This window comes from Tympanuchus pallidicinctus, unplaced genomic scaffold (assembly GCF_026119805.1).
Source record: "Tympanuchus pallidicinctus isolate F22 unplaced genomic scaffold, pur_lepc_1.0 scaffold3, whole genome shotgun sequence".
Taxonomy (NCBI): domain Eukaryota; kingdom Metazoa; phylum Chordata; class Aves; order Galliformes; family Phasianidae; genus Tympanuchus; species Tympanuchus pallidicinctus.
The window spans coordinates 73,711,676-73,722,971 of NW_026294747.1; the positions used below are offsets into that span (position 1 = coordinate 73,711,676).

The following is an 11,296-nucleotide window of genomic DNA, read 5'->3' on the forward strand; positions in this document are numbered from 1 at the left end:
AGGACTGTCCTCCTCAGCCACTGCTCGACACAGGGAGCTGCATGCTTTGGTTTCCACCAAAGCTCACTGTTGCTACCTTGTTAGTGAGACTTGTGCTGGAGGGGAGCTTCATGACGCTTCAAACAACAGTGCTAGAATCACAGAATCAGCCACAGAATGGCTTAGGTTGGAAGGGACCTTGAAGATCACGCAGTCCCACCCTGCTGCCGCATGTAGGGTTTCCACCCACCAGATCGGGCTGCCAAGGGTCCCATCTAACCTGGCCTTGAACACCACCAGGGATGGGAATCCAGGGTTAGAACCAGACCCTGTTCTGTGCCAGAACCACCCTTAGCTGTAGGCTCTGTCCCTGCCTCTCTGGGAAGCCCCAGTCCATGATTTGCCCCTGCTGTGATTTGCTGTAAGTGTGGGATAATCCTGCCAAAGCCTTTGGTGGGCTGCCCATTTCCTCTCCTTCCGACTCGTTTGCTTCCAAAACAAATTCCTGCTACAAAGGCTCAGGCCTGCTTAACTTTGCATTCCTCCTTGTAACATGATGCCTGTTTGTGTATGGAGGTGAGCTGGTACAATTCGGTGAACTCAAAAGGAAAAAGATCCCAAGTAATTGTTGGAAGCAACTGGAAAGAAATACTCCTCGAAACAGCATCCTAAACCGAATAAAAGGCTGTGTGCTTCAGAAGAGTTTGGCTGTGCAATGGTTTGTGCTCAAAAGCATGGTGCCTTACCTGTGGGCAGGCAACAACATTGGTCTGGGCTAAGCAAGGAAGATGTGGAGAAGGGGTACCCTTTGAGTCTCAAAAATACAAATTTACAACTTCAAGAAGATAGCTGGTAAGAACTCGCCATGGTTTTCCTCCTCTTTTTAGCTCCATGGAAAGTTCAGCATCTTGAAAACTGCATTAGCCTCCCTGGAGGAGACTTGTTTTGACTTCTCTTCTCAACACAATTTGGAGCAGGGATATCAAAGGCAAAGCAAATCTAGTCCCCTGCTAACTCATATCCACTTGGAGCTGGTCTGAGCAGTTGGAGCTTGCAATGGTGTTCACAATCTTTTGAAATATTTACTTATCTGACTGACAAGAGAGTTATTTTGTAGTTATGATGTCTGCAGTTTTGTATAAACAATTTACAGTGCCGTGATCGATGCTGGATGCTGTCTGGAGAGCAGCAAACCCAACTGTATATACTACGCTTTGGTGTGGGAAATTCAGCACCAGGACTGGGCTGCATTAAGTCTAATAAATAGCAACAATTAATCATTCGGACTCACGCTGCTTTCGACACTTATAAAGCAATACCAACATGACTGAACTAACCCAATGCTTGTTGTGCAGCCCTTGGCCATACAAGAGTCAGGGACCTCTCAGAGGTGCCCAACATGATGGTCCCACACCACTGCCTCCAGCAACAGAACTGCAGGCCTCATCGCTGCCTCCACTCTTGGTTTGGACAACCGGGTCTTGAGTTGGTCCTGATCTTGAGTTGGTCCTGGCCTGGGTGCCTGCATCTCCACCATCAGAGCTTTGATCAATCTTCCTCCAGCACTGCATTTTTCTGTGCCCTACCTCAGGTCTCTGAGACATCCTAGTGGGATGGGACTTTTACTCCAATGCTTTGGGCCTCCTCATCAAAGACCTTTTTGTGGGTCCATTACGGGTGTGTGGGATTAAGAGGGATTGAAAATCATAGAATCATAGAATCATTAAGGTTGGAAAAGACCTCTAATATCTAGTCCAACCACCAAATCATCTAGTCCAACCATCCAAAAACGTATTTTTTGATGTCAGAGGTTTTTCCAGCTCCACCAGGGCAACACAGAAGTGCAATTGCTTTGGCTCACAGATTAACACAGCCTAGCTGGTGAGACAGATACAGCTCCATGAGAAATCAGAGCACAAAAGAGGGGCATGGCCTAATGTCATTCCAAGAGGAAATAAGAGATTTTGGTTCAGTTCTAGCTGGAAACAAGTTGCTTCCTTTCTGAACTATCAACATTCTTAGTTTCTGGAACTTAAATAACATTGAATTAAAGGAGATCTCTGACCCTGGCACTGACACAAGATAACTTGGTGGATGTGGCAGTGGCTGCATAAAGGCTTCACGTACCCACCTTGGGAAATATGCTCTCAACAGAGGTATTTATTTAATAATAAATATTACATTTAAATATATTATTTAAGTGCATTGAACTGTGATACTATGTTGCTGAAGACGCCTTGTTGGTAGAGAGTAAAATACAAGGAGGTCTTTCCAGTTCAGATTGAAAAAAAAGAAAAGGATGTCTGAGACAGCCTTTCCACATATTGCACTCACCATGGGAGAAAAGTAATGCTCTATGCCATGCCGATGTTCAAATCTGTTTCTGAAATCATCCTCAGCCACAGAAAAAGACTAATTGATCCCCCAGCTTCACCAATAACACTCACTCTCTAAAGATGTATCTTTTTATTTAGTCTGTTGAAATTTCCACTCAGAACAAGAAGGACCTTGATGAAAACACAGCCTCCCAAGGGACCTTCCAGAGAAACACTGCACTTAGAAAAGCAAGTGAAGGTGCCAAGGGGGACTGGAGGGACTGCAGGCTGATGGCACCACTCTCAGTCTCCATGGAAATATGTCGTGATGTAACTAGTGATAAAGAACCGGGACAAGAATAAAAATGATTCAGAGAAGCTGTGGTACTTCTCCCCTGTTCAGCTCCCCCGATTAAACCCACATAAAGCCTAGAATGGGAAGGTGGGCTTCAATTATACCTTAGAAACAGCATAATGAATTACCTCCTTTGCACTTGCTTATGTGGGTGAGTAATCCAGTTCTTACTCAAGCCTACACTGGCTATGGAGATTTTGCCAATATCTGATTCATCAGGATGCTGGAATAATGTGGAACTAGAAACACAGAAGGACTGTAGGTCTCTACCACTTTGTCTTAAATACTGATAATGCCAGGCAAACTTCTTAACAGGTAACACTGAAGTTACCGGATACTTTGCTGAAAGTGTACCTTCAGCTAAAATTAAATATGAGCAAATGCCCTGGTTGGTGAATCCTCTTTTATAGTGTACAATATTAATTTTGTATTGCTGTTAATGATGAGCCCTTATCTAATTTGAGGACTTCATCTGAATAGTACAGAACATTTTGTGTGTCTCAAAAACCTTTTGCTCAGAAAATGCACAGAACTGCAGGTTTGGAAGTTATAATTTATGTGTTATTGAGAGGTTCCTTTTACTTGAGTAGGGAATCAGAAATTTAAAGAAATAAAAATACAGGACACTCTTCTGCGGAATTCCACCTGAAACATGAAACCCCACTCACCTCCTTGGTGTCTCCGAATGTAGGTGGGGTTGCACTCCTGGGGACCATTCTCTGCACCCACCTGGGGACATCAGGCATTTAATCCACAGATGCTATTGACTACTTGAAATTTTAATCCACCTTGTATATGAAAACAAACAAGTGACTGCGTATGCATGTGCTTCCAGGCTCAACTGTTGTGTGTGAGTAATAGTAGGAAGAGAGGGCTACCAGAGAAGCTTTTCTGCCTCTGAAAGTAGCCTAATCCTGGAAGTTATAGGGTTGTTGAGTTCCTGGGACAGGAACAGTATGTGTGCCAAAGCACTACCCTGCAGCTCTGGCAGTCCTTGGTAGGTGCTGGAGATGAGCTCTGAAAGCCCCATGGAGCAGGCACCAGTGCCTAAGCTACGTGTGCTGCATCCTCAGCAGAAGGAGGTGCTGGTTCCCAGTACGGCCGTGGGATAGGGAAACAGATCAAGAAAATAAATAAAATCTGGAGTGTTTCATAACAGACAATTCTGTACAAGTTTTAAAGAGCTCAAGGGATGTTATTGTTTAAATAAATATTTAAGGGAGATTCCTCTCAACTTAAACAGAGAGCTGTAGCGTACAGAAAGCAGCAACATTTGATTACAGACATGCAAGAGTCCAAAATCAAGCCACTGTGAACAAAGGCAGTGGTGGAAAAAGCAATTTTTTTTTTTTGGTTGTGTTTTTCCATGGCAGGTTATCAGCAACCCCATTTCTGCTTTGTGCCAAAAAGCAGCACGGGAGTACAAAGCAGTTGCAGCAGTGGGCACACTGTGTGAGTCCTTCTGGTGTTTCACCTGATGGGATGGCTGGGGGAATGGGTAAGAGCAGGGTTTTAGCGTGGTTGGGCTGTGTGCAATGGGGCAAAGGTGGTTATGGATGGTCAGGCATAGCTCATAGAATCGGTCAGGTCGGAAAAGACCTTAAAGATCACCAAGTCCAACCGCACCTATCCATACTACCCTAACCCTAACAACCCCCTGCTAAATCATGTCCCTGAGCACCACATCCTAATGGTTTTTGAAGACATCCAGGGATGGTGACTCAGCCTCTTCCCTGGGGAGCCTATTCCAGTGCTTAAATGCTTAAACACCCTTTCTGTGAAGATGTTTTCCTGATATCCAACCTAAAACTCCTCTGGTGCAACTTGAGGCCATTTCCTCTCGTCCTGTCACCTGTAATCAGTGAGAAGAGACCAGCCCCACTCTGTAAGCATCTTTCAGGAAGAGAGCAGTAAGGTCTCCCCTCAGGCTTCTTTTCCCCAGACTAAACAGCCCCAGTTCAAGGCCTCTGCAAGGACCTTGTTGCCCTTCTTTGGAAATGCTCCAGCATTTCAATGTTCTTTCTGTACTGAGGTGCCCGAAACTGAACGCAGTACTCGAGGTGTGGCCTCACCAGTGCTGAGTACAGGTGCAGGATTACTTCCCTAGTACTGCTCACTACAACATTCCTGATACAAGCTGGGATGCCACTGGCCCTCTTGGCCACCTGGGCACACTGCTGACTCATATTCAGCCAACTGTCCATCATGAGGTAGACTTTAGCCAAGACATGGTCACAGACTTGGTGGTAGAGTGGTGCAAATCACCTTAAAATGCTGCTTTATTTGGCTGGGCTTAGGGATGGAAACATGGGTGGGATTTTTTCTGTGGCTATAGAGCTCTTTGTGTGGTGAGTTTGGCACAGCCTAAGCTCAGTGCTGTGCTTGGTTTGATAGATGTGCCCTGCAGGTAGAAAATGCAAAGGGCATAAACATCCAACAGCAGCAGAAAAGAGAGAAAAAATAAGAGAAACTCGCTGCTGAGGGACAAGACATCCAAATAAAAGAGAAAACATGCTAAAAGATTGTAAGAGGTTAAAAAACAAAACAAACAAACAGCAACAACAAAAAAACACAACAACTTCAGAGAGTTTATTAGGAACTTGTATATGTTGTAAGCCTATACATAGATTTTGGTTATGTTATTCACAAGGGAATTGTAAATAATAAAAAAAGGACATACAGGAGCATCTGACCCTTGCCTCAGAGTGGGAGACCTGAATTTAGGTCTGGGTGGGGCTTCCCAGATGATCTTTGCCAGTGCAAAAGGCTGAAACACTCATCTTCCTCACCCTATGCTGTAGCTCCTTCTTTTGGAAAAGATAAGGCCTCTCCTTATCCTTGCATCCAAAGTGAGGGAAGAGCCCCAACACAAAGTAGGACATGAACTACGTGGGAAAATACTGTTTGGATCATTAGGATGTTTGCTACAAGAATACTCAGCCATGGTTGTATGTTATTAGGAGACAAAATAGATGCAACTTTTCATGAAGAATCTTTTTTTTCTATTCCTATCCCACCACTGGGTTACAGAACAACATAAAGACAAATTTATACCTGCAGCATAACTACAGGAAAGTTGCAGGCCTCCCTCAGGGTTGTGGTGAGCCTGAATCTTTCCAGACATGGGATCTGGAGATCTCAAAGGTGCTATGCAACTGTCTTCCGAAACCCAAGCCTTGGTGTGGCTTAGGATAGGAGACCTGGCCTGTGCAGCCTGCGGAGACCAGGAGTCTGCAGAGTAGGGCAAAGCAGAATGTTTGGAAAATAGCATTAACTTCTGAGACAAAATAGCACATATTTCAATACTGTATGGAAACATAAGAAATAGGAATTGGACAAAAGCCTCACTTCATTCATTGAGAAACTGAAAAATGAATTTCATACACTTTAGCAAAGACTACATCCCAAGGCACAGTACTGTTGAACTAGTCATGTCACATAGGCTGGAGTAATTCAACCAAAACTGTAGGAAGAATGTAAAGGGATAAAGCCAGATGCTAGCTGTGAATGTATCTGGGGTAAGAGCAGGTCTGAGTCTCAAGCAAGTTACAAGCAATGAAGGTTTGGGGTTTGTACCCATCAGGTGACCTCGCTGTGAAAGAAGGTGTCTGAACCAGCAAGGGCTGCAGGTTAGGAGGCAGCAGCACTTCCAGAGCTGTGCAAGAGACCTTGCGTACAGCCACCCACTGGCTTCGTTAATGGTGTTAGTCTCTATGTGTGGTCAGTATATAGGAGCTGTAATAGCAATGTCTTCTAAGAGTTCTTCCCTTTGAAGTTCTTCCTTGAGAATTTGATAGTTGCCACAAGGGCATGACCTATGAGCATCTCTGGTCCTTTGGCTATTCTGCTGACAGCTCCCGAGAAGCTGTGGCTGTTCATCTGGTCATTGCTCCCACACTGCCTTGTGCACCAGAGCCCTAATGTGAACGTGGTCCTCCCAGGAGCTGATATTGATGAGGAAACACTGCTGCCTGTTTCTGTGAAAGGAGAGGCCATGCAAGATGCTCCATAGCTGGTATGTCTACAAGAAGTGAAAGAAATCAATGCTTCCTGCTGTTCTGGTGAGAAGGGAAGCGAGCAGACTGCAGCTCCCTACCTTCCAATGTAGGACTAACATCAAGTGGCAAAATGGAAACCCTGACATTTCACCATCTGCCTGCATATACTACACAAGCATTGCATACAGAAATAGGCTGTGAGAGCACTGTTAAGACTGAAAAACCCAGGAGATAAGAGATGCTAGAACAAGGACTCCCTTGTGCTATGTACATTATGATACATTTTAGAAGACCACCCATGAATTTTCCAGAGATCTCAGCTTTAATCCAGTTTACAAAGTGGACAGTCCTCATCGAGTAAGATGTTATACAGGATTGTGTGTTCTCCTCAGTGCTCAGGGTGGTCGTAGGCTTTAACTCAAGTCTCCCTCTATGCAAAGAAGACCGATTTTTCACAACAGTGACAATCTCTGTATGGTCCCTGAATGCTTCACAGCATTTATCATAGAACTGAATCATAGAATCATTAAGGTTGGAAAAGATCTCCAGGATCATCCAGCCATCTACTTGCCACCAATATTGCCCACTAAATCATATCCTTAAGTACCACATCTACAAATTTCTTGATCATTTCCAGGGACGGTGACTCCATCACTTCCCTGCGCAACCTGTTCCAATGCCTCCCCATTCCTTCTGAAAAGAAATTCTTCCTGGTATCCAATCTGAACCTCTCCTGGCACAACTTAAGGCCATTCCCTCTTGTCCTATCACTCCTACCTGAGAGAAGAGGCCAACTCCCTTCTCATCACAACCTCCTTTCAGGGACTTGTGGAGCGATAAGGTCTCCCATGAGTCTCCTCTAGACTGAACAATCCCACCTCCCTCAGTTGCTCTCCATCAGCATTGTGCTTCAGACTCCTCTCATCTTCATTGCCCTTCTCTCTCCACACATTCCAGGGCTTCAATATCTTTCTTGTGAGGGACCCAAAACCGAACACAGTACTTGAGGTGTGGCCTTACCAGAGCTGAGTACAGAGAGATGATCACCTCCCTGATCCTGCTGGCAATACTATTTCTGATACAAGCCAGGATGCCATTGGCTTTCCTGGCCATCTGAGCATACTGCTAGCTCATAGTTTGGCTGAGTGTTGACCATAACCCCCAGGTCTATTTCTTCCACACAGAAGGAGAGATGGGTGTTGAGGTCTGTCAGCCAGGCTCTCTCCCTCAGGCCCGTAGCATTGCCTGGGATTGTTGTGGCCAAAGTGCAGGACCCAGCATTTGGTCTTGTTGAACTTCATCTCATTGGCCTCAGCCCAGTATTCCAGCCTGTCCAGGTCTTTCCATAGGGCCTTCCTACCCCCAAGCTCATGAACACTTCCCCACAATTTGGTTTCACCTGCAAACTTACTGAGCGTACACTCGGTTCCTTCATGCAGGTAAATAAACATATTATCACTCATGACTGGTTGCCAGCTGGATTTTGCTCCACTCACCACCACTCCCTGGGTCTGGCCATCCAGCCAGTTTTTTACCCAGCAAAGGTGAACCTGTCCAAGCCATGGGCTGCCAGATTCCCTAGGAGAATACTATGGGAGACTGTCAAAGGCTCTGCTGAAGTCTCCCTCATCCACCAGGCAGGCCACCCAGTCATAGAAGGAGATGAGGTTGATCAAACAGGACCTGTCTTTCACGAACTCATGCTGGCGTGGCCTGATCCCCCAGTTATCCTGCACACGCTGTGTGGTTGCCCTCAAGATGATCTGTTCCATTACCTTCCCTGGCACCAAGGTCAGGCTGACAAGCCTGTAGTTCCCCAGACTATGCTACCAGCTGGGGTGTGATTGTGCTTCAGCCTCCTGAACCAAAACGTCACAGAGGAAAGGCATGCAGGCAGACAGCTCAATCGCATTAAGCCCCATTTTGCCAGAGTCTGGCCAGGGGATAGGGCTGCTCAGTCCCTGCAGAGCTGTGGGAATTGCAGAAGCTTGGTAGCACCCCTGGGTTGCACAGGAACTTTGGGGTCAGCTCTGGGATCTGCTGGGGCAGTGGGCTGGGCTCCCTCGCTGGAAGAAATCTCAGCAGATTTTGACTACTGAGCCCTAGCATGTCCTTAATAACTTGCTATTTTTTCCTTTCAAAGTCTATCACGAGGCCAAATTGGAGGAGATTTACAAAGTAAGAAAAAACAATAATAAAACAAACCACAGTCCTGACACAAAGCTCAGACCCTGCCAAATTTCAGATCTCTACTCCAAAGTGCAGAGAAATAAGAGCTATCCAAAAGGATCACCAGTTTCTCCTCCTGTTTTTCCCTTCCTTTTTTTTTTTTTCCAGTTGGACAACAATGCCTTTTTCCCCTATGTTCATTCTTGGAAATAGCTGGACAGTTTTGGCTGAAATTTTCCAGAAAAGAACTTAGCCTGAGGCAAACAATCAAGTAGGAAAAATTCAGTCTGAATGATTCTAGTCTGGCAAAGTTATAAGCAACTGTGAATGTGGTCTTATAGCAGGGCATGTTCAGGTAATCTTAATCATAGGAGTTAAACACATGGTCCCAACTTTGTCACATTCAAAGCTATAAAAGCGGATGATGCTGTTCCATTCAGGTGTGTCATATCATGATTCTGACTTGTCACCAGGATAAAAGCGTTAATGCAGTCATCCCACTGAGCCTTCCCACACCCTTCCCACTTGAACAGCTCTTTCCATCGAACAACTGGTCATACAGAAAACACACTTCCCTCGCCTCCAGTATTTGCGTTTGAGCTTCTGCTTCTTGGATGAGACAGCTGATGCTAAAATGGGATTGCTCTCTGAACTAACATATTCAAAATTAATAGAAGAAGTAAAGCAACACACTCCTCTGGCAGTTTCCCATGCATATTTTCCATGAAAGTTCATTTTTCCACATGAACAAATTGTGAGTATGTGGGGGATTTTCACTGAATCTTGATATGGAGCTTAGAATTCTTGGCACCACTCTGGGAAGTTGAAATGACATCAGCTCAACTTTCTATATTGAAATTTTATAGTTGCTGCCTGACCACATTTCTTTGTTCTGCGCATATTCTCTCTCCTCCGAGCTGCCTCTCTGCCATGGCATGTGGTACACAACCACCGCAAAAAAGCCCCACGCCAGGCACTCACATGGTGAAGCCACATCATTTCCTCTGGGACTAAGCAGTGGTGCTGGCTTAGGGGAAGAGGTTACCTTTGCCAGCCAGGAGCTCCCTGTAGCACGGCAGCTCAGTGCTACAAGGGTCTTGGCACAGCATCCTCCTCTTCCTTCCTCTGGAGGATGGCACAGGAATGGGACAGTGGGACTGGAGGCTGTTGCAGGCACAGACACTGTGAGAAATCATCCCGCCTCACTCAAGGGAGGGAAAGAGGGGAAAAGAAGAGGATGGGAGATGAGGCTCGTGGAGACCAGTGAGCATAACCTGGAGAAGCACTGCCTTGCTGGAGGGAAGGAATGTATGCCCTTCCCTCAGGGTGGGAAGCAGCAGCATGCTTTAAAATTAAGCAAAAATCTGAGTGTTGGTGTTCCTGTATTATCCCTCAGTGCAGGAGGTGCACTGTGTTCGGGGGTGCCCTATGATTCCTGTTGGGACATGGAGAGTTAATAAGAGTCAGTGTGGAGAGCACAGCACCACACAGACATCCTTCTGCCTGCCTGGATTTCAGCTAAGAGCAGATTTTAAGATAAAGATGATGCTTTCCTGCATCCTCTGGGACTCGGAAAGTCCTAAGAGCAAATAAAGGCAGATAATTATCTGGCACACTGTTATCCCAACATTCCTGAACGCACTGCGCTGTGTTAGTGTGAGGGTCACACCGCCACGTCCCGCACACAGCCCTCACACAGCACATAGCCTGCACACAGCGCACAGCCCTCACATACAGCACACAGCCTGCACACAGCCCCCAGCCCAGAGCCCCCAGTGCCTGCAGGGCTGCAGCCCGCCTGTATCGCAGCGGTGCCCGGCACTGTCAGCGCTCCATCTCCTACACGCGTGGCGGGAGCTGCTGCCGTTGCCAGATTACCATTTCACCATTTCTCAGCTGTACGGGAGCAGCCGCAGGAGCAGATTAACAGTTAAAGATTGTGAAGCCATTTGCCGAACGCTTCTCGCTATATAAGCAGCAACATTTTGCACAGTCGCATTTGTAGTGGTATTTTCACAGTCACATCGGTAGGCTCCTTTAGTATCCATGCAAACACACACAGAATGCAGCAAATCTTTACCTTCTGTGCAGGCAGGAGAGCCCCCGCTGTGCTCTCCTGGATCAGCAGCAGGGTGGGAAGCAGCACCACGAGAGCCCCTAGGGCACATCCATCAGCGGAGTTGTGTGACTCCCGCTCGCGTCTCTAAGTTTGCGCTCTGAATAGAGGCTGTGTTATTTTAACCACAGGATTTCTGGTCATGGGGGAGGAGAGATGGATTAGGTACGTTGCAGCCTAATGCTTCACATCTACCTCGGTTGCAACGAACTACTTTAAGCCCGATGCAAATAAGTGCTGTGAAAATATAAATTTCAAGAGCCCGCTCACCAATTATGCCTAAACTAACATGTTAAATAACTGCGGAAAATTCCAGAGGAATAAGATAACATACTTTTGTGTTCTTTCCTAAATAAAAGGCATG

At 46.1% G+C, this 11,296-nt stretch overlaps 1 protein-coding gene across 2 annotated transcripts in view; it reads right to left on the minus strand.

Moving 5' to 3' along the window:
• JCAD (junctional cadherin 5 associated) overlaps positions 1–11,003 on the minus strand; it is a 58,346-nt gene extending 47,343 nt beyond the window's left edge. Inside the window, exon 1 of one of the 2 annotated variants that reach the window (XM_052693793.1) lies at positions 10,897–11,001. The gene's annotated coding sequence lies outside the window, so the exon portion shown is untranslated. Of the gene's footprint in view, positions 1–10,896 lie in introns of both variants that reach the window. The other variant, XM_052693791.1, reaches the window with a different exon arrangement.
• Positions 11,004–11,296: the final 293 nt, after the last annotated feature.